We start from the raw sequence: 25,029 nt of genomic DNA on the forward strand, positions 1-25,029 counted from the left end.
ACATTTACTTTGTATCCAAGGAAGAGTCCTCGTATGGTTGAGTTCAAGTTATATGATATCCCCCAACGCATGTCACTTCAGGATTTTTGCAATGTTTGCAAATTGCCTTTTGTTGGGGATATTCATGAACCTCGTCCATGGGACATGGAGGCTTTCATAGATACTATTGATGTAGGAGAGGAGAGAGGAGTGTCTTGCGCTAGAGCTGCTAGCGTACCTTTTCCCGTGCTTCGGTACTTCTCATTATTCGTGGGAAAATGTTTGATTGGCTGTGGGAAAGCTGGGGCCCTTAGCTCCCCAGATCTTGCGGTTTTGCGCAAAGCCCTTTATAATGATAAAACTTATAGCTTGGGCGCTATAGTAGCTCAACGGTTGAAAACGAACCGTTCTAAAGGTGTTGTCTATGGAGGTATCTATGCTACTCGTCTTGCCAAACATTTTGAGATACCTATTAGACTCGATGAGGAAGAAGAGATTCTTCTTCCTAAGAGATATCTAGATTATGATAGCATGGTTCGCCCTGACTTTCTTGATAGAGATATAAATAGAAGGATGATTTATAACCTGGTATTTATGTTGGGGATATTCATCAACCTCGTCCACGGGACTTGGAGGCTTTCATTGATACTATTACTGTAGGAGAGGAGAGAGAAGTGTCTTGCGCTAGAGTTGCTAGTGTACATTTTCCCGTGCTTCGGTATCTCTCATTATTTCTGGGAAAATGTTTGATTGGCCGTGGGAAAGCTCGGTCTCTTAGCTCCCTAGATCTTGCGGTTTTGCGCGAAGCTCTTTATAATGATAAAACTTATAGCTTGGGCGCTATAGTGGCTCAACGGTTGAACTCGAACCATACTAAAGGTGATATTTATGGAGGTATCTATGCTAACCGTCTTGCTAAACATTTTGAGATACCTATTAGACTGTACGAGGAAGAAGAGATGCTTCTTCCTGAGAGATATCTAGATTATGATAGCATGGTTCGCCATGACTTTCTTGATAAAGATATAAAGAAGAGGATGATTTATAACTTAGTATTTAGTCAGGGTACTCATGAGACTATTACTTTGTCTGCTCCTTCTTTGTTCAATCTTCATCTAGGCAGGTACATTATTATGCCCTCGGACATCTATGCATATTGGGGCATAGCGCCACCACGGGCGCCCGTGCCCGAGCTACCAGTCGAGTACCAGACGCCAGTTTATCAGTGGGAGTCAGAGGAGATCACCCAGCAGTGGCACCCTCAGTACACTCCAAAGTACCCCCGGAGACGGTTACTTCCCTCCTTGGGAGTAGACCAACTTAGGCCAAAAGCCTAAGCTCGGGGGAGTACGTGTTTCTCACCGACTTTATATTCATGCTCACACTTTCACTTTAATAGTCAATGTTCACACTTTCCTGCTGTATCATCCATGCTAGTTTATTTCTTTTTCTCGCTTTCTTCCCGTGTGTTTATTTAGATTGAGAAAAACAAAAAAAATTAGTTGTAAGTTTGCTTTCCAGCTTTCTTAGTGGTGTTTAAAAAGAAAATCCAAAAAGATTTCCCTTTCTTCTTTTGCTTGTTGGGAGCTTTCCCATGTAAATAGTTTTCTTTTTCTTTGGGTCAAGGTAGAAGACCATGGTTAAAATGTTTAGTGGCTCTCACATGCATATCTGTTTACCCGTCAAAGAGCCATATTACTTTTTCTTCTCCTCTGTGTTTGCTTGCAGATTCCAGCTTAGTCCAATGCACGAACACTGTCATTATTATTCACATCATTCGGTCGTGCAAGTGAAAGGCAATAATGATGATATATGATGAAGTGACTGAGCCTAGAAAAGCTGGTATGAACTCGATCTATTTTGTTTTTGTAGATATGACTAGCTCATCGTTCCTAATTCAGCTTTGTTATGAGAGAAACATGTTTGCAATGACAACTTAGAGATCATAGTTTCTGATGCCATGCTTAAGTAGCTAGGAGCTTATAATGGTTTGTCTTGGATGCCAACATGAATTTCAAGATGATTGTTGTGGTGAACACAGAAACAGTAATGGTAGTGGCTACTCCTCAAGAACAGCAGCACAATCTTCAACCACGGCAAAATCAGCCTTTCTCCAAAAGGCCAATGTTTCAGAAAGAGGCATTCTATGAAGAACGCATGTACTTCATTGGCAAAAATCCATATGACAAGATTCGCATCAGACACAGGAAGTTCTGGACAAGAAATCAGCTTAAGTACTATGCTTCTGTACTGTGTGGGAGAAACAAGATATTTCAGCATACTCATATTCCTCAGTGTGATATGGAGGAAATACCTTGCTTTGCTCCAGTCCTCAACGTTCTTCACGAAGCTGGGTTACTGCCTTTCTGTACTGACATCGGATATTGGAACACTGACATCATTCTTCAATTCTACGCCACACTGCACATCTATGGCGACCCAAAGGATGTCAACACTTGGGTTTTCGATTGGATGACTCGGCACACGCACTACAAAGCTCCGGCCATTGAATTGCTTCGATCTCTTCCAATTGCAATTCTCTCAGAGGATGCAGTTCTAATGTATGATGAAGGAGAAGTGCCCAACAAGCTGATGGAAGTCCTCATGAAGCCTTTGGCCAAGGACCAACCTCCAAGGACTCGATTTCTGGTACACGACTTGAAGTATGAACCGAGAACAGTGTACAGAATCCTGTCTTATGCCATTGCTCCTATCAAAGGGCATGGTGATGAAGAAGATGTCGTAGGCATCATGAAGAATATCTTGTTCAATCTCATCCATGCCATACCTATGAATCTTCATGATTTCTTCTTGAGGACTTTGGCTGATAATGCCATGTCGCCATTTGAATTGAAGATTTATGTGCCTTGGATTATGACATTCATCAGAAACAGGTCAGGCATCAAATATCAAGCTGATTTTCAGAATCACCTCGGATATCTGCCGCCTATCAAAGTCATCATGAAATCATTTGAACCTGTTGAAGCGAAGGCAAGTCTATAATTGATGAAGGAAATCGGCCCTTTGATGGCCAATTTCGCAAGGCAGATTCTTATTCTTCAGATGATGACACTGATACTCAAGATCCTCTAAGCCCAAATGCCCCCAGATTGTTGAATAACACAGAGCTACTCCTTAGTCTTCATCAGAAGGTCGATCGCAATCACAAGTGGGTGAAACGCCAGTTTGGTGCCATTGCGAAAACCCTCAACGAGACTCAGAATGCAGTGAAGAAAAATCACTATTATCTTCATGAGGTGTTTGATCGTGCTTGGGCCACCTTGGCTCATCTGAAGACTGAAGAGGAACTTGAGGAATTGGATTTTACTCAAGACTTTGACTCGTAGTGGCCTCCAAACAAGAAATTCAAGCCAATTCCAGTTCCTGACTTGCAGGACAGTTCATTTTCTTCATTTCGCACTGCTGAATCAGATGAAGAACCAGAAGACACTGCGACTAGTCCAAGGAAGAAGCCTGTCTCCAAGAATTCTTACGCCTTTAAATCAACCAAGAAGTGTATTTCTTCAAAGGGAATTAGTCCTTAGTTTTGTCCCTTTTCGTCACTTGATGACAAAGGGGGGAATCTGAGAGTTAGTCTTCAAGCTAGATCTATTTTGGGGCTTAAAAACTTTATTAAGTTACAAACTCTTGGTTCTTCTAAAGTATTTTGACGTAATGAGTTGTAACTTAAGCCCGATGGTGCTCTGACTCTTTTGAACGTTTTTCTTCACATGCTTATTCCTCAAAGTCTATTAAGGCACGCATGCTGAAATTCGTGAGACACCATTTTTCATCATGCATTTTCAAATTCCTCATATTATATGTCAACAGTATGCATGATTTACAAGATACAGGGGAAGATCTCCATGATATAACTCATCAATGTGCATCTGTTGTGCAAAGAAAATTCCTCAAAATATGCACATCTTCACGGGGAGTCTCTCGGTATCTTGATTTCAAATTCCTCAAACTCAGTACTTACATTTCATACTTTTATCCCCGTTGAAAACTTCACCTAATTGTCATCAACCACCAAAAAGGGGGAGATTTTAAGTGCATCTAGTGCCCTTAGTTATTTTGGTGGTTTGAAGACTTATAGGTTAAGAGACTAATGTGTTTGGAAGTGTACACAGGCTCTATAAGTCGATGGGGACTTTGAGTTATATGATGAATATCGACCCCTAAAAATGTATGTCTTCGGCTGAAGACTTTGGTCTTACCTTGAAGAATTTGATCGCGAAGAAATTGCGATGAAATTGATATTCCTCATGAACATATTGAAGATGAGGAATTCGGTGGTTCCTGAAGAAAAACTATTTGAAGACTTTGAAGCATGCAGATTTACTCTTTCTGTTTCATTTTCTTTACTCTTGAGTCATAGGAACACCGTACTATTAAAGGGGGTCGATGTACTACTACGGAATGAATTTCCTCATGATACTCAACCCAAGCCTAAACCTACCAAAGCCTCAAAGTGAGGAATATGAGAGACATGGGGACTTTCACAGTTGAAAGTTTCGACCATTTCCGCGACACGCGCCACCTCACTAATCTTATCCACCCAACGGTCACAATATTTAAGGGCATTTATGTCAAATCATGTCGGGATGCTCCCAGGCTATAAATAGTCCCCCCCCCCACAACCACTAGCTGGTTGGCTACTCCGAGAGAAACTAACACTTGTCGTTTAGAGCAACCCAAATTCCTCAGAGTCTTCGAGAGAAAATCATCAAGTGTGGAAATACCCCAAACACAAAACCCCAAACCAAAACCAAGTGATTGAGCATCACTGGAGAATTTGTTCCTGTGTGGAACTGAAGCCTTTTACCTTTGAGGACTGTGCATCCTCGAGACGGTTAGGCGTCATGATCTAGAGCATTTAGTAGTCAATTGTGGATCGCCGGTTGACCGAGTTTGTGAGGGTTTAGAAGTCAGCCCTGAAGACTTACCATGAGTGTTGGGCGAGGACTGTGTGTCCTTAGCTCAAGGAGAATCCAGTAGGGACTGTGTGTCCCGGGACTGTGTGTCCTTTGGTTTCAATACCAAGCCGCTCCAAACCAGACGTACAATTGTCACAGTAGTTGGAACTGGGTCATCAACAACTATCTTCATCGTGATACGGGTTCTATTTCTTCAACTCTTTCATTTCCTCAAATTGTATGTTGAAGACTTTCATGTGTGTTGTTTGAAGAATTTGTCTGAAGACTTTCTCTGAATCACCTCAACCTCAAATTCTTCACTCGAGTTAATCTTCACCTGCGTTATGTGTACCTGCGTAGTGTGCAAACCGATTTTCATAATCTTCACCAAGTAATCTGTTGTAGTAGTCTTTGCACTTCTGATCATGCGCTATTTCCGCTGCATGTAATTCATCATTGAGGAATTTACTCACAAGGAATTGCCTCAGCGATGAAATTCTAAAAATCGCCTATTCACCCCCCCCCCCCTCTAGTCGATATAACGCACTTTCAAACTATCGTGACCACCACTCATCCTTTTGAATTGCTTCACATGGACCTCTTTGGACCTACTCATTATGCTACTCTAACCAATACAACATCTCTATATGGTTTTGTCATTGTTGATGATTATTCATGTTACACTTGGGTGCATACTATCTATTACAAAACTGAAGTGCAGGAAATCTTCAAACAATTTTCCTCAAGGGCCTCGACGAACTTCGGCGTCAAGATCAAGCACATGGGGGGTGATAATGGGACAAAATTCAAGAATAGTGGTCTTGATGACTATCTTGATGAACTTGGTATTACTCATGAGTTGTATTCCCCTTATACTCCTCAACAGAATTGCGTCGTGGAGCGCAAGAACAGGACTCTTGTCGAGATGGCTCCCACTATTCTTGAAGAATATCAGACTCCTAGTCACTTTTCGCCTGAGGCAATCAACACTACCTGTCACATCATTGATACATCTCCGTCGTATCTATAATTTTTGATTGTTTCAAGCCAATATTCTACAACTTTCATATACTTTTGGCAAATTTTTATACTATTTTTGGGACTAACATATTGATCCACTACCCAGTGCCAGTTCCTGTTTTTTGCATGTTTTTTGTTTCACAGAATATCCATACCAACCGAAGTCCAAACGCAATAAAAAACTACATGGAGTTTTTTGGAATATTTATGATTTTTGGGAAGAAGAATCAACGCGAAACGATGCCCGAGGGGGTCACGAGCCCAGGAGGCGCGCTCTACCCCCAGGAGCGCTTGGCAGGCTCATGACCAACCCCTAAGGCGATTGGAGCCCTTCTATCGCCGCAAGAAAGCTAATATCTGGAAGAAAATCATGTTAAAAGGACACCTCAATCGGAGTTACGGATCTCCGGGAATTGAAGGAATGGTGAAAGGCCAGAATCTGGGAGCGCAGAAACAGAAGGACACAGAGAGAGAGATCCAATCTCGGAGGGGCACTCGCCCCTCCGCGGCCATGGAGACCATGGACCAGAGGGGAAACCCTTCTCCCATCTAGGGAGGAGGTCAAGGAAGAAGAAGAAGAAGGGGGCTCTCTCCCGGCAGCGCCGGAACGCCGCCCAGGACATCATCGTGTGACGGCGACCTACACCAACACCTCCGTCATCTTCACCAACACCTCCATCACCTTCCCCCATCTATATTCAGCGGTCCAATCTCTCGCAACCCGATGTACCCTCTCTACTTGAACATGGTGCTTTATGCTTCATATTATTATCCAATGATGTGTTTCCATCCTATGATGTCTGAGTAGATTTTCGTTGTCCTATCGGTGATTGATGAATTGCTATGATTGGTTTAATTTGCTTGTGGTTATGTTGTTGTCCTTTCGTGCCCATCATATGATCGCGTGCATGGATCACACCATAGGGTTAGTAGTATGTTGATAGGACTATTTATTGGAGGGCAAGGGTGACACAAGCTTCAGCCTAGCATAGAAATTGATGCATGCGGGATTGAAGGGGGACCAATATATCTTATTGCTATGGTTGGGTTTTACCTTAATGAACGTTAGTAGTTGCGGATGCTTGCTAATAGTTCCAATCATAAGTACCTAGAATTCCAAGTAAGGGATGACATGCTAGCAGTGGCCTGTCCCACATAAAACTTGCTATTGGTCTAGTAACGTAGTCAATTGCTTAGGGACAATTCCGCAACTCCTACCTCCACTTTTCCACACTCGTTAAACTAACGTAATTGTTTCTTTATTTGCGTGTTCTTTATTATCTTGCAAACCTATCCTATCACACCTACAAAGTACTTCTAGTTTCATACTTGTTCTAGGTAAAGCGAACGTAAAGTGTCCGTAGAGTTGTATCGGTGGTCGATAGAACTTGAGGGGATATTTGTCCTACCTTTAGCTCCTCATTGGGTTCGACACTCTTACTTATCGAGAAAGGCTACAATTGATCCTCTATACTTGTGGGTTATCAAGACCTTTTTCTGGCGCCGTTGCCGGGGAGCAGTAGCGTGGGGTGAATATTCTCGTGTGTGCTTGTTTGCTTTATCACTAAGTAGATTTATTTGTTGTTCTATGTTGTTCTCTATCTTTAGTTATGGATATGGAACACGAAATACCAAAAAAATAGGTGTACTTGTTATTTTTGGAGATGGGGAACCTCCTAAAACCCTCGATGCTCGTTATGTGGAAAATATTATGCACTTCTTTAATAATCCTGAAAAAACCCCATTCAGTTATATAATGGGAGACACGTTGGATCAACGTGAATACTTTAGGGATTATCGCTTGACTCAAAAATGGTAACTATTATGGGATCATATTCATATGTTGAAATGGTATGCTTGGGATCTAGGCTTGAGATATGATATTACTTGTTGCTCTAGGATGAAGGCTAAACACCTTCCCTTTTCTTGTAAATTTAATGCTAATGAAACCTTCGCTTCTTATGCTAATGGTATATATGATTACTATGATGTGGAACAAATAGAAGAGTTTGTTGCTTTTATGGGTGCTTATGAAATTGAAGCTCTGTTTAAAAAGTGTGCTGATAATGATGATGTTGTTTACCGATCTGAAAATTTGGTTATGCTTCGTTATTGTTATACTAATTATGAATATAATTCCCATATTTCTTGATTTATGGATAAATTCTCCGCTGCCCAAGAAGAGACTGATATTTTGCAGGAAACTATGGAAGAAGAAAATGCTGAAACTGTGAGCTCATTAGATGAAAAAGATGACGAGTGTTAGAGCATATATCTCCATATGTGGTTTTGGTAATTAATGACAATTCCTATGGACTAATGGTTGCCTTAAGTTACATTTATAGGATTTGTCCATAGGCACTTCTTGAAGTCCATCTGTTGGGTTCAACGAGTTTATATCATGACCAAGATGGTATTCAAGGTATTATCCAAAGAATGGTCATAGAGACACAGGGTTGATCAAGATCTCAGACAAAGAGTAAATCAAGATGATCAACACACAAAGCGTACAAGATGTACCGAGAGGGATCAAGTGATCCCATGGTATGGTAAGCATTGTCCATTACGTGTTTGTGTACTAACCCATGGTCTTCGTGAGAGTTCTATGTGGGGGTTAGGTGTGTTTCCATGGGCTTGCGTCAAAGGGAAGATCTCATACAACCCATGAAGTATGACGTCAAGTTGTGATCGTCATCAAGATTGCAATGTGCAAGTTCAAGTGGATCAGCACGAAGATATCATGCTTGAAGCTTGTCGTCCATTGTGGTGGCAATGGACTTGTGAAGATATGTTGAAGAGTGGCTCACCCATAGTGAGTATGGGGGAGCAATCAACTAGTCTTCATCAAGCCAACGCAATCAAGAAAGGTGGTCCATCTTGAGGAAGCCAAGATCATCATCATCTAGCTCAAGAGGACGAGGTGCAAGGTATAGGTTTGCCCTTGATAGGTTTTCTGTTTAGGATAGATTAATGTACTATCAAGGGGGGCTCTCAAGTGAGTATCTTGATCGTATCGTTCGTTGAGAGCTCAAACCATTTGCATCCTTGCATCATACTTCTTGGTTCTTGTTTGGTGTTTCTCTTTGTGAGTTTTAGAGCTTATGGTCATCTTCGTGACAAGCTCGAGTTCATCAAAAACGGAGTCCATATGCATCTACTATGATGTTTTCGATGTTAGAGTTCTTGCCGGTTCTTCATTCATAGAGGACTCACATCTCTATATCATTGGCATTTTCATATCTGCATGGTCTTAAGATTTCCTGTTTGGTTAGCTCTTGTCGTCCTGAATCCAACAAGCTTGGGTTTGCTCGATTCAGAGCTCGTATGCGAAAGTTATGGCTGTTTCTGTGGCGAGCGGTAGTACCGCTGGACCTAGCGGTAGTACCGCTAGAGTTGGCGGTAGTACCGCTGGCCCTAGAGGTAGTACCGCTAGAGCTGGCGGTAGTACCGCTGTCCAAGCGGTAGTACCGCCCCTGGCCAGCGGTAGTACCACTCCAAGTTTTTAGTACCGTCATCTTTGCCGTTGTACTGCGTCGGACATTTTTGTGAAGACTTTCTTGGCGGTGGTAGTGCCTTTGCACTACCAGGGGCCCAGCGGTAGTACCGCTGCAACCAGCGGTAGTACCGCTAGCCGGCGGTATTACCGCCCTTGGTCAGCGGTAGTACCGCTGGAATGTCAGCGGTAGTACCGCTGGAGCCAGCGGTAGTATCGCTGGGCTCGGGCTGTAAGTGGGGGTAACGGTCTGATTCCTTCCCCCACTATATAAAGGGGGTCTTGTTCCCCCTTGGTCTTATCTATCCGTTGAGCTCTTGTTCTACCTCCATTGTTGACATTCTTAGAGCTTGCTTACTCTCAATCCCTCCAATGATTCTTGCTTGTTCTTGAAGGAAAAGAGAGAGGAGATCTAGATCCACATCTCCACCAATCACTTTCTCCTCTATGTGAGGGGAACCCCTTGGATCTTGATCTTGGAGTTCTTTGTGAGCTCCTTGTTCTTCCTCTCATATTTCTCCATAGCTTTCGTTGTTGTGGAGGGATTTGAGTGTGAGGGACTTGACCACTTCGTGTGTTCTTGCCATTGCATTAGTTGCATCGGTTTGAGTTCTCCACGGTGATACGTGGAGGTGAGAAGTTGAGAAGCTTACTACCTTTGGTACTTAGTACCCTAGATATTGTTCTTCGTGGATGCTTTGGCGTCCTAGAATCTTGGTGGTGTCTCGGAGCTCAATCATTGTGGTGTGAAGCTCCGGGCAAGCGTCGGGGTCTCCAATTAGGTTGTGGACATTGCCCCGAGCTATTTGTACGGGTACCGATAACCGCCCCCAAGGGTTGCCACGTGTACGGGTTCGGTGACCGCCCCCAAGGTTTGCCATTTGTACGGGTTCGGTGACCGCCCTCAAGGGTCCCTTAGTGGAATCACGGCATCTTGCATTGTGCGAGGGCGTGAGGAGATTACGGTGGCCTTAGTGGCATCTTGGGGAGCATTGTGCCTCCACACCGCTCCAACGGAGATTAGCATCCGCAAGGTTGTGAACTTCGGGATACATCATCGTCTCCATGTATCTCGGTTATCTCTTACCCGAACCCTTTACTTATGCACTTTACTTTGTGATAGCCATATTGTCTCTTGTCATATATATTGTTGTCACTTAGTTGTTTATCTTGCTTAGCATAAGTTGTTGGTGCACATAGGTGAGCCTAGTTGTTTGAGGTTTTGTGCTTGACATATTAAACGTTAGTTTTATTCTGCATTTGTTCAAGCCTAAACCTTAATTATTTTAAAAGCGCCTATTCACCCCCCCCCTCTAGGCGACATCCACGTCCTTTTCAACGAGGAGAGCGAAGAACAAAAGGAGGAAGAGCGGACTAGCTACCCGTTCCCACCTTCTAATGAGAGTAACTCTTCAACTCATACATTGTTTAATTTCCCTTCGTTCTTACCGAAGGATGAATGCTATGTTGATTGCTATGATCCCTTGGATTCGTTTGAAATATCCCTTTTTGATGAACTTGATGCTTGCTATGCTTGTGGCCATGATGCCAATATGAATGATGCTTATGAAGATGAACTTGCTATAATTCCTTATGTTAAACATGAAATTGTTGCTATCGCACCCACTTGTGATAGTCCTATTATCTTTTTGAACTCTCCCAACTACACTATATCGGAGAAGTTTGCTCTTATTAGGGATTACATAGATAGGTTGCCTTCTACTATTACACATGATGATTTTGATGAATATAATATGCATGTGCTTGATGCTCCTACTTGCAATTATTATGAGAGAGGAACTACATCTCCACCTCTCTATGTTTCCAATATGATAAAATTGTAAGAAAATGCTTATGCTATGTATTGGCCTTTACTTGATGTGCATGAATTGTTCTTTTATGACATGCCAATGCATAGGAAGATAGTTAGACTTTGTCATTGCATGATATATGTTACCTTGTGCTCACTACTAAATTAGAAATCATTGTTAATTAAAATTGGCTTTGATATACCTTGGGATCCGGGTGGATCCATTACTTGAGCACTTTATGCCTAGCTTAATGGCTTTAAAGGAAGCGCTGCCTGGGAAACAACCTGGAAGTTTTAGAGATTCATTTAATTCTGTTGAGTGCTTTTATATAGTTTAAAAACAAAAACAAAATATAGAGGGGAACTTAAAACTTTTTCAAAAAGAGAAGCGATTGAAAGGTGATGCATTGCGGAAGTGGGGGTCGACCTTGAACACTTGTGTTCATGCTCATGGAGACAATGTAGAATTTTTCATGGAAGTTTCTCGCAAAAATAATTATCCCCTTGTACAATTCCATTTTATTATAAAAATAATGTGCCAAGTAAAGCCTTTATGATTAGTTTGGGTGATAGTTGTTTGATCATGCTGAAAAAGACAGAAACTTTGCACTCATGAAATCATTTCTTATTTCTATACAGGGAGCGCTATTGAGTTGATACTTTTTGCTGCTGATTGATATACAAATTTACTTAATTATCATAATTGTTTAAGATTTTTTGGAGTATCAGAAGTATGGTATATGTTCATATTACTACACACTGTTCTGTTTTTGATAGATTCTGTTTTCTATGCATTGTTCTCTTATTTTGATGAATCTATGGGTAGTATCGGGGGTATGAACCATGGTGAAGTTGGATTACAGTAGATATAATGCTAATATGAATTTGGAATGAGTTCACAATAGTACTTAAAGTGGTGATTTACTTTATTATACTAACGGATCTCACAAAGGTTTTGTTGAGTTTTGTGTGATTGAATTTTTCAAGTTTTGGGTGAGACCACGATGGATGAAGGAATAAGGAGAGGCAAGAGCCTAAGCTTGGGGATGCCCGAGGCACCCCAAGGTAATATTCAAGGAAGACTCAAGCTTCTAAGCTTGGGGATGCCCCGGAAGGCATCCCCTCTTTCATCTACAATCTATCGGTAATTTTACTCGGAGCTATATTTTTATTCGTCACATGATATGTGCAAATGCTTGGAGCGTCTTTTTTGTTTATTTTTCCTTTTTCTTTTATGCACCATGCTGGTATGACATAGTCCTTGCTTTATTTATAGAATGCTCTTTGCACTTCACTTATATCTTTTGAGTATTGCTTTATAGAATGCTTCATGTGCTTCACTTATATCAATTGAAGTTTGGATTGCATGTTTCCCTACACATAGAAAACCGTCATTTGTAGAATGCTCTTTTGCTTCACTTATATTTGTTAGAGGGGGCATATCTTTTGTAGAAAGAATTAAACTCTCATGCTTCACTTATACCTATTTAGAGAGTTAAGAGGAGTTGGTCATTCACGTGGTTAGTCATAAAATCCTACATAAAACTTGTAGATCACTGAATATGATATGTTTGATTCCTTGCAATAGTTTTGCGACATGAAGATGTCATATTAGAGTCATTCTAGTGAGTAATTGTGTATTCGTAGAAATACTTGTGTTAAGGTTTGTGATTCATGTAGCATGCACGTATGGTGAACCGTTATGTGACGAAGTGAGAGCATGATTTATTTATTGATTGTCATCATTTGCGTGGAGATCGGGATCGCGCGATGGTTAACTCCTACCAACCCTTCCCCTAGGAGCATGCATGTAGTACCTTGTTTCGATGACTAATAGACTTTTGCAATAAGTATGTGAGTTCTTTATGACTAATGTTGAGTCCATGGATTATACGCACTCTCACCCTTCCACCATTGCTAGCCTCTCTAGTACCGCGCAACTTTCGCCGGTGCATTACACCCACCATATACCCTTCCTCAAAACAGCCACCATACCTACCTATTATGGCATTTCCATAGCCATTCCGAGATATATTTCCATGCAACTTCCATCGTTCCGTTTATTACGACACGCACCATCATTGTCATATTGCTTTGCATGATCGTAAGATAGCTAGCATGATGTTTTCATGGCTTGTCCGTTTTTTGATCTCATTGCTACGCTAGATCATTGCACATCCCGGTACACCACCGGAGGCATTCATATAGAGTCATATTTTCTTCTAAATATCGTGTTGTAAGTAAATAAAAGTGTGATGATCATCATTATTAGAGCATTGTCCCATGTGAGGAAGTAATAAAAGAGGCCAATGAAGCCCAAAATAAAGAGGCCAAAGAAGCCCACCAAAAAAAGGGGAGAAAAAATAATTAAAAATGAGAGAAAAGAGAGAAGTGACAATGCTGCTATCCTTTACCACACTTGTGCTTCAAGTAGAATGATGATCTTCATGATAGAGAGTCTCCTATGTTGTCACTTTCATATACTAGTGGGAAATTTGCATTATAGAACTTGGCTTGTATATTCCAATGATGGGCTTCCTCAAACTGCCCTAGATCTTTGTGAGCAAGCGAGTTGGATGCACACCCACTAGTTTCTTTTTGAACTTTCATACACTTATAGATCGTGTGCATCTGTTGCATGGAAATCCCTACTCACTCACATTGATATCTATTGATGGGCATCTCCATAGCCCGTTGATACGCCTAGTTGATGTGAGACTATCTCCTCCTTTTTGTCTTCTCCACAACCACCATATTCTATTCCACCTATAGTGCTATGTACATGGCTCACGCTCATGTATTGCGTGAAAGTTGAAAAAGTTTGAGAACACTAAAGTATGAAACAATTGCTTGGCTAAAACCGGGGTTGTGTATAATTTAAATATGTTGTGTGGGGAAGATGGAGCATACCCATACTATATGATTTTGTATGGATAACTTTCTTTGGCGATAATATTTTGAGAAGACATGATTGCTTTGTTAGTATGCTTGAAATATTATTGTCTTTATGTCAAATGATAGACTATTGCTTCGAATCACTCGTGTTTTAGTTTTCATGCCATGATTAGATTATATGATCAAGATTATGCTAGGTAGCATTCCACATCAAAAATTATCTTTTTTATCATTACCTACTCGAGGACGAGCAGGAAGTAAGCTTGGGGATGCTGATACGTCTCTGTCGTATCGATAATTTTTTATTGTTTCATGCCAATATTCTACAACTTTCATATACTTTTGGCAACTTTTTATACTATTTTTGGGACTAACATATTGATCCAGTGCCTAGTGCCAGTTCCTGTTTGTTGCATATTTTTTGTTTCACAGAATATCCATGCCAAACGAAGTCCAAACGCAATAAAAAAACCTACAGGGATTTTTTTGGAATATTTATGATTTTTGGGAAGAAGAATCAATGCAAAACGATGCCCAAGGGGGTAACGAGCCCAGGAGGCGCACCTGGCAGGCTCTCACCAACCCCTAAGGCGGTTGGGGGCCTTCTTTCTCCACAAGAAAGCTAATATACGGAATAAAATTGTGTTAAAAGGACACCTCAATCGGAGTTACGGATCTCCACGAATTTAAGGAATGGTGAAAGCCCAGAATCTGGGAGCACAGAAACAGAAAGACATAGAGAGAGAGATCCAATCTTGGAGGGGCTCTCGCCCCTCCGCCGCCATGGAGACCATGGACCAGAGGGGAAACCCTTCTCCCATCTAGGGAGGAGGTCAAGGAAGAAGAAGAAGAAGGGGGCTCTGTCCCCCTCTCTCCCGGCGGCGCCGGAACGCCGCCCGGGACATCATCGTGTCACGGCGATCCACACCAACACCTCCTCATCTTCACCAACACCTCCATCACCTTCCCCCATCTATATTCAGTGGTCCACTCTCGCGCAAACCGTTGTACCCACTACTTGAACATGGTGCTTTATGCTTCATATTATTATCCAATGATGTGTTGCCATCCTATGATGTCTGAGTAGATTTTCGTTGTCCTGTCGATGATTGATGAATTGCTATGATTGGTTTAATTTGCTTGTGGTTATGTTGTTGTCCTTTGGTGTCCATCATATGAGCGTGCGCGTGGATCACACCATAGGGTTAGTACTATGTTGATAGGACTATGTATTGGAGGGCAAGGATGACACAAGATTCAGCCTAGCATAGAAATTGATGCATACGGGATTGAAGGGGGACCAATATATATTATTGCTATGGTTGGGTTTTACCTTAACGAACGTTAGTAGTTGTGGATGCTTGCTAATAGTTCCAATCATAAGTGCATAGAATTCCAAGTAAGGGATGACATGCTAGCAGTGGCCTCTTCCACATAAAACTTGCTATCGGTCTAGTAACATAGTCAATTGCTTAGGGACAATTCCGCAACTCCTACCACCACTTTTCCACACTCGTTAAACTAACGTAATTGTTTCTTTACCTAAATGATTCCGTGACAGCAGACCCTCCCCTGCAACGGCACCAGAAGAATGCTGCTAGCACTCTCCGGCAATCGAAACTCGAAGAATGTTGTTGACGGCCCACCAGCGCGAGGGATCGCAGCAGTTTTCGAGGGTAGAATATTCGACCCAAATTTGTTGATCGCCAAACAGGAGGTGAGAGAATACTCTCGAGTATTAGCAGCTGAATATGTCAGATTCAACCACACCTGAAATATTAGTATCTGCAAGCAAAAAGTCAGCAGCAAAGTAGTATGATAACAACGGTGTCAGAAATGATCTGTTGACGGCAGACTATTCCTAACGATTGTATCAATGGCGCCAAGTTGCCCGTTGACGGAAATTGTCTTTTCCCATCAACGTCGAGCGAGTCAAGATTGTAGTAGGTAGCAACAGTGTAACGAGTAATAGAAGCGCCAAGGAACAACAGTAGTGACAGCAGTAGCAAGTAGCAACAGTAGCAAGCAACAGTAGTAGCAACAGTAGCAGCAGAGCAAGACAAGTAACAGCAGCAGAGCAAGACAAGTAACAGCAGCAGTAGGACAAACTTGTAGGCAATGGGTCGGTGATTTGTTTGGATGATATTCATCAAGCAACAGTTATAACACAGAGAGATATGTGGCTAGCTCCCGTTCGTCAATGTGATGTAGGCATGCATTTCGTGTGTCGTCATACGTGCTTAGGGAAAAGAACTTGCATGACATCTATTGTCCATCCCTCGCGTGGCAGCGGGGTCCAAAAGGAAAGTACGGGATATTAAGGTTCTCCTTTTAATAAAGAACCGGACCAACGCATTAGCACTTGGTGAACACATGAACTCCTCAAACTATGATCATCACCGGGAGTGGTTCCGGTTATTGTCACTCCGGGGTTGCCGGATCATAACACATAGTAGGTAACTACAACTTGCAAGATCGGATCTAAAACACACATATATTGGTGACAACATAATAATTTCAGATCTGAAATCATGGCACTCGGGCCCTAGTGACAAGCATTAAGCATGGCAAAGTAGTAGCAACATCAATCTCAGAACATAGTGGATACTAGGGATCAATCCCCGTCAAAACTAACTCGATTACATGATAGATATCATCCTACTCATCATCGCCCAGCGAGCCTACGAATAGATTACTCACGAACGATGAAGAGCTTCATGGAATTGGAGAGGGAAGAAGGTTGATGATGACGATGGCGACGATTTCCCCTCTCCGGAGCCCAAAACGGACTCCGGATCTGCCCTCCAAATGAAGAACAGGATGTGGTGGCGCCTCCGTATCGCAAACGCGACGAAATCTTCTCTCTTGATTTTTTCTGGGACGAAAGTGAACTTATATAGCTGAGATTGGGGGCGGCAGAGCCACGTGGGCCCCACAAGCTTGCCATCCGCCACCAGGGGGTGGCGGCTACAGGACTTGTGGCCCACTGGCCCACCTCCTCCGGTGGATCTTTATGCAGGTATTTTTCATATTTTCCAAAAATATTCTCCGTAAATTTTCAGGACATTCTGAGAACTTTCATTTCTACACAAAAATAATACCAAGGCAATTCTGCTGAAAACAACGTCAGTCCAGGTTAGTTCCATTCAAATCATGCAAATTAGAGTCCAAAACAAGGGCAAAAGAGTTTGGAAAAGTAGATACGATGGAGACGTATCACTAAACAGCCCCTAGTTTTTATTTACGTGTTCTTTATTATCTTGCAAACCTATCCTATCACACCTACAAAGTACTTATAGTTTCATACTTGTTCTAGGTAAAGCAAACGTAAAGTGTGCATAGAGTTGTATCGGTGGTCGATAGAACTTGAGAGAATATTTGTCCTACCATTAGCTCCTCGTTGGGTTCGACACTCTTACTTATCGAGAAAGGCTACAATTGATCCCCTAAACTTGTGGGTTATCAATCATCAACAGGGTATATCTTCACAAATTCCTCATGAAGACCTCATATGAACTCCTCACTGACAAGAAACCCAATGTAAGTTATTTCAAAGTCTTCGGTGCAAGATGTTGGATTAGAGATCCTCACCACAGTTAAAAATTTGCATCGAAAGCACATGAGGGTTTTATGCGCATCATGGCGACTCGTCCTCTTGGGTGACTTTAAAATGTCATCCGATGAGGCAATAGCCCTCGGGGCTGGGTTATCTTCCCTGCAATGACCCGGTGTTCTCGAATTATTCTGCCTCGTTGGATCTGGCGAGCCATATCTGTGTAGCCCCCGAGTCTTATGTCGACTCAAGGAGGCGGCTTGAGAATCTCCATACTTGACTGTGGCATAAGTCGATGGAGAAAGATACTTGTACCCATTCCATCCCCGACATATGAAGCCACTTTTTGTAAAGAAGAATTCTCCTGATGTGTTGATGTAGATTGGACCGTGGGGACAGCGGCTTGCGCACGTATGTTAGGCTGCCTTTATAAGTGAGCATTGCACGATATGTTGATGTCGACCGGACCGCGAGGGCAGCATCTTGCATCCTTCTGCTGAGCGGCTCGTATAGGCGAACACTGCACCAGTATGTCGAATGTGGTCCGGACCACGGGGACGGTGAGTTGATCATGGCGTTGTAAGCCAGCGCGGGAGGCGAGTCATTGTAAACCGTTTTGGTGCGCGGACGTGAGAGTTGACCACGTCGTTGTAAATTGACACGGGCGGCGAGTTGACGGGGTCATTCGTATTCCGGGGCCGATGCGTGAATCCGACAAGCTGTGCGGCATGGACGAAATACCATTGCAGAAGGATGCCGGCGCATGTTCCATATTCATGATATAGTACCAACTTTGTATTTGTCCTGCGTAAAAATAGCACATGCCAGAGTAATTGCTCTCATAGCAAATAATAGGTGTTAATAAAATAGACTGAGCGGATATCACCTGATGAATTTTGAGTGGCAGATGAATTAGTCCGTCCAAATGTTTGATTGGAGATGAATTACGGATTGATGGAATAGTACTAATATTTGATGTACTCCAGTATTAGTTGACTTCTCCACGGGATCTTCCTTTGATCTCACGCGCGGGTGCAGCAATCTGAATTTTACTGATGCCTTTTGTATGATTCGGTATCCTTTTCTTTTCCTTGATCAGCAGCCGCTTGAACGCATGCATGAGGCTTCGGCATTGGTTTTTTGAGAAGTTGGCAGCCAACCCATGTAAAATCTCCGAAGTAGAAATCTGACAGGACGTCATTATACTCTAAAATCCCCGTGTGTTCAGAAACTGGCATACTGTAGCCACAACAGTAGTGCCATACGGAGTTGACGATGATGTTGGAAACAGCCATGCAGCCATAGCGCTGGCCGGCCTTAAGGGTGCTGCGCGAGCCATAGGGTGTGAGTAGCAACCTGAACACCTTAATCTACATCTTGAGAGCTTTCGGTGTATAGACGGTAACATTTGGCTGATCCAGTATGCCCTCCTCTTGCAACGGAGTATAGCAGCTAGTCCTGCATTTGACTGCAAAGTACAAACCCGGCATGGCCTCTATGCTAGGAATACATGCTAGCTCTGCTTCTGCAGGTGGATGAGACAAGGTGGAGCAGGGTGGGTCGCTGCGGAAGCCGGCACTGCGGTGGCTCTAGGTGCGGTGAGGCTGGTGCGGTGAGTCGAGGTAGCAAACAGGCGACTCACTGTTCCAGCCGAGTGAACAGCGGTGGCGGCGGCCGGTGACTCGGCGATGACAGCAGCCGACGAATCGGCAATGGAGGAGGTGGCGCGAAGACAGCACGAGACAGAGGCGATTCCAATCGAGTCTGTGGTCTTGGCTAGCTGCACCGACAGAGGCGAGACGGAGCGGGCGCAGCCGCAGGATGGAGCCGGCACGGGGAAGCAGGGCCGGCGCGAGCGCAGGACTGCACGCGGAGTTGCACGGTGCGCCGAAGCGGGTGGCTCGAGGCGGAGCTGTGTGCGGAGGTGTGCGGGCATGCGGCGGCACGGAGGTGATCCGGCATGCATGGTCGTCGACGCGGGCGAACGAAGGCGAGGCGATTTGAAAACGAGGCCGACCCCGAGCACGATTCGGAGAGGCGCCGGTGAAGGATGGGTGCGGCCGTGGTAGCGAAGTAAGTCGAGGTGCGTCAAGCCAGCGCGGTGGCGGGCGGAGCAGATGCTGCGAACGGCGAGGTGACGAGCCAACGTGTGTGCGGTGACCGGCCCGGACCCGGTGTGGTGCGAGCAAGGCGTGAGGGTGGAGCAGCATGCTAGTAGGGGCAGGGAGGTGCGGAAGCGGGCACATCGATGGGCCAATGGCGGTGGCTTGCGGAAGAGGCAAGCCAGCGAGGTGGATCACGGTAGACACGACCGAGTCTATGGTGTTTGCATAAGCTCGGCAGCTGGTTAGGATAGTCTGAAGGTTTAGTAGCTCATTTATCTTTTCTGTTGATTGTAATAACGCATGTGCATGGAGACTATAACATGCACATGCGCGATCGTAGACTGGGTTGTTGCCCACCTCTCCTCGACGCCTTGATTCTCTCCCGATGGACTCGGTGCTGTGAGACGTGGCCGTGGGATGACGTGGCTATATCGGATCAGAGCATGCCGCCGGGAGTTAGTTAGGAGACACTGTAAAATCATGGCTTAAGAGGTGGATCGAATAACAGAAAGAGATCAGAGTGTTGAGCTGCCCAAAATACATCCACTGTCAAACTGTCTCTCGCACAAAGTCCTCTCGAGTTCTTCCTCCTATCGTTAGATCAGCAACGACATTTGGTATCAGAGCATGCCGCCGGGAGTTAGTTAGGAGACACTGTAAAATCGTGGCTTAAGAGGTGGATCGAATAACAAAAAGAGATCACAGTGTTGAGCTGCGAAAATACATCCACTGTCAAACTGACTCTCGCGCAAAGTCCTCTCGAGTTCTTCCTCCTATTGTTAGATCAGCAACGACATTTGGTATCAGAGCCTGGGGTGTCTTGATCCTCGGGGCGGCGGCGGTGTGTGATCCGTCGAGGTCATGTCTAGTAACGATTCCGACGGGAAGAGCAAGAGCAGCGCGGAGCTGACGCCGCAGACGCCCTCGTCCAAGGCGCCACTCGCGCGTCTCAGCGGATGCGGCAGTGGGGAGTACCGCGTGGTGGAACGAGTTGTGCGAGAAGAGTCAGGGGCGTCTATGATGCTCACGCGCACGAACTACCATGAGTGGGCTCTCGTGATGCAAGTCAAGCTGCAGGTTGCACGCGTCTGGTCCGCGATGACAGACGACGTTGCTGACGACAATGAAGACAGGCGAGCGCTGCAGATCATTCTCACCGGCGTTCTGCCGGAGATGTTGCGGGTGCTAGCTGCGAAGGATACGGCGAAGACGGCGTGGGAAACCATACGGACCATGCGGATGGGCAGCGAGCGTGCCCGCGAGGCCAAGGCGCGGGTCCTCCGGCGGGAGTTCGAGGATCTCCGTTTCAAGGACGGGGAGTCCATCGAGGACTTCGGGCTGCGCCTCTCCGCCCTCATTGCCGATCTGGAGCTCTACGGCGACCCCGTCACCGAGCACAAGGCGGTCCAGAAGTTCCTCCGCGTGGTGCCGCGGAGGTACCGCCCGATGGCCATGGCGATCGAGTCTTTGATCGATCTGAAAACCATGTCTATTGAGGAGCTCGTCGGACGTCTCTCGGCCTGTGAGGATCACTATGATATTGACGACGGCTCGCAATCCTCCGGCCGCCTACTACTCACCCACGAGGAGTGGCTGGCCCGGGAAAGGTTGGGCGGAGGCGGGGGATCGTCCGCCGGTAGCGTCGGCAATGGCGGCAAGAACAAGTCTCCTGCAAAGCCCAAACCACAAGGCGGTGGAAAGGGCGCGACCGGGAATGCCGGGGCAGGAGGCTCCGGTGGGTCAGGAGCCAAGAAGAAGAAAGGGAAGTGCCATCACTGCGGCATCCCAGGGCACTGGAAGAAAGAGTGCCGCACGTGGCTCCGCGAGCAGGAGCAGAAGGGGAAACCGGAGCAGGCAAACCTGGCTGTCGCTGACACAGAGCATGACCATGGCCTCTACATGGTCGTCGCCGTCGCCGACGATGCTACTCAGGAAGTACACCTCAATGAAGAGAAAGTCATGCCCGTCCCCTCACCGGACGGAGTGTGGTTCTTCGACACCGGGGCGAGCATTCATATGACTGGCGACCGACGCATGTTCTCTGCAATGGACAAGAGCGTGTGAGGCACGGTACGATTCGGCGATGGATCTATGGTGGAAATACGCGGGCGCGGCTCTGTGGTGTTCCGGTGTCAGGCCGGAGGCCAGCGCGTGCTCACAGTGGTGTTTTCATCCCGAGTCTACGCACAAACATCGTCTCCGTGGGGCAGCTGGACGAGGCGGGTTGCATCATCCACATCAAGGATGGGGTCATGGCGATCCACGACCCGTCGCGTCGCGTTCTTGCGCGCATCAGGCGGTCCACGAACAGGCTATACATCGGCGCCATCACTGTGGACGCGCCGGCGTGTCTGATGGCGGTCGGAGACGACGAGGCATGGCGGTGGCACACATGCATGGGCCACCTCCACTTTCGGGCGCTGCGTACCATGGCAAGCAAGGAGCTGGTACGGGGGATGCCGGTGATCGATCACGTAGAAGAATACTGTGATGGGTGTACCCTGGGGAAGAAGCAACAAGCCCCATTCCCACAGGCCTCGGCGCACCGCGCAGAGCATGGGCTAGAGCTCGTTCACACCGACCTCTGCGGCCCCGTCGAGCCCACGACACCCGGAGGCAACAAGTATTTCCTGCTGGTCGTCGATGATTTCAGCCGGTACATGTGGCTGGAACTGCTGAGAACCAAGGACGAGGCATACCATCGCTTCAAGAAGATACAAGCCATGGCGGAGGCGAACGGGCAGTGCAAACTGCTAGCCTTCAGATCGGACCGCGGCGGCGAGTTCAACTCAGCTGAGTTCAGAAGCTACTGCGAGCAGCGTGGCATCCAACACTACACCACCGCGCCGTACTCCCCACAGCAGAATGGGGTGGTCGAGAGGCGAAACCAGACGGTGGTAGAGATGGCAAGGTGCATGTTGAAAAGCATGGCTATGCCGGCGTTCTTCTGGGCTGAGGCCGTGCGGACGGCAGTCTATCTGCTGAACCGTGCACCGACGAGGAGCTTGGACGGAGTCACCCCCTACGAAGCTTGGCATGGCCGCAAGCCCACAGTGCATCACCTGCGCATGTTCGGGTGCACGGTACACGTGAAGAACGTCGGGCCAGGGATCACAAAGCTGAGCGATCGTTCGACGCCAATGGTGTTCGTCGGCTATGAAGAGGGATCTAAAGCCTACCGCGTTTACAATCCTGTCAGCAAGAAAGTACGGGTTACTCGCGACGCACTCTTTGAAGAAAGCAGGCCGTGGACATGGAACACTCCGGGCGCGGGAACGGACGCCCCAGCATCGGGGACGTTCACCGTGGTCTACACCACGGAACACGGCACCCAGGAGCAGGACGGGGGGCTGGACTCAACACCCCCAACACCACGGAGCCCATCCACGCCATCCGCGTCGCCGCCAGTGGCGCCACTTTCAGCTTCAGGCAACAAGTCTACAGTCAGCACAGGTGCGCCGGACAAGCCCACGGCTACACCACCCGCGAGCAACACGCCGGGGCTAGCTACACCGAGCACCCCGGCCAGAGAGATTCGCTGGGCCTCGCCCCCAAGTGAAGATGGAGATCGGCTGGATACGGACACTGGAAATGTTCGCTATCGATGCGTCTCCTGCATCATGGATGAGACTGAGGGGGAGGCCGTGCGCGAGGCAATGGAACAGTGCATGCTCAGCGCCGAGGAGCCAGCAAGCATTGTGGAAGCCCTAGAAGATGGAGCATGGAAGAGCACCATGGATGCTGAAATGGATTCAATTGCAGAAAACGGCACCTGGGAGGTGTCTCCTCTTCCTCGAGGGCACAAAGCCATTGGACTTAAGTGGGTCTACAAGGTAAAGCGTGATCCCGAAGGCAAGATCCTCAAGTACAAGGCCAGATTAGTTGCAAAGGGCTATGCGCAGCGGGAAGGGGTAGACTTTGAAGAGGTATATGCTCATGTCGCTGGCATGGAGACGGTGCGGCTGTTCCTGGCCCTCGCCGCACACGCTGGATGGGAAGTGCACCATATGGATGTGAAATCGGCGTTTCTGAACGGAGAGCTCGCTGAGGAGGTGTACGTGACACAGCCGCCCGGGTATGCAGCAACTGGGAGAGAACACCAAATGCTAAAGCTGAAGAAAGCATTGTATGGACTTCGTCAGGCACCTAGGGCTTGGTATGCTAAGCTGGATGAGACACTTTCGTCACTAGGTTTCCACAGGAGCAAGCTCGAGCACGCAGTGTATCGTAGGGGCGATGCAGACTCCTATCTGCTCGATGGTGTCTATGGGGATGATCTCATCATCACAGGCACGGACCCTACACAAATCTCTGAATTTAAGAAGGAGATGCAGAGGTTGTTCAAGATGACAGACCTAGGGCTGCTGAGCTACTATTTGGGAATTGAGGTAACCCAATCCGAGGGGCTAATCACTCTCTGTCAGCGAGGTTATGTAGAGAAGATCTTGGAGCTGGCTGGAATGAGCGATTGCAACACCTGCAACACACCCATGGAGTGCAGACTTAAACTGAAGAAAGAGGACGAAGCCAAGGCTGTGGACTGCTCCCTCTACCGCGGCGTGATCGGAAGCCTGAGATACCTAGTCCACACAAGACCAGATATCACTCATGCAGTTGGCATCGTCAGCAAATTCATGGAAAAGCCCACCACCACACATTGGACGGCAGTTAAGCAGATACTCAGGTATGTCAAAGGTACACTAGGATATGGTTGCAGGTATGTGCGTGGTGGCAGTGGCACTCTGCTGGGTTACAGTGACAGTGATCACGCAGGTGATGTGGGAGATCGTAAGAGCACTTCTGGAAATGTCTTCTTTCTGGGCAATAACCCCATCTCTTGGACATCTCAGAAGCAGAAGGTGGTAGCCATTAGCTCATGCGAAGCAGAATATGTGGCAGCGACGGCAGCAACCTGTCAAGGCCTCTGGTTGAGCAGGCTTCTGAATGAGATGAAGGGAGTGGAGCCAACAAGATTCAAGCTTCTGATTGACAACAAGTCAGCAATTGCATTGGCAAAGAACCCAGTCCACCATGACCGCAGCAAGCATATAGATGTTAAGTTTCATTTCATCAAAGTGCATTAAGGCGGGTCAGGCGGAGGTAGATCATGTCAGGACAGACTACCAGCTTGCAGATGTGATGACCAAGGCCCTCGGGCGTGTGCGATTCGTGGAGATGCGACAACAGCTCGGGTCAGAGAGATTCACAACGGGAGCTGAGCTTAAGGGCAGAAGTGTTGGCATAAGCTCGGCAGC

Source organism: Hordeum vulgare, chromosome 6H (genome assembly GCF_904849725.1).
Source record: "Hordeum vulgare subsp. vulgare chromosome 6H, MorexV3_pseudomolecules_assembly, whole genome shotgun sequence".
In the NCBI taxonomy this organism is placed as follows: domain Eukaryota; kingdom Viridiplantae; phylum Streptophyta; class Magnoliopsida; order Poales; family Poaceae; genus Hordeum; species Hordeum vulgare.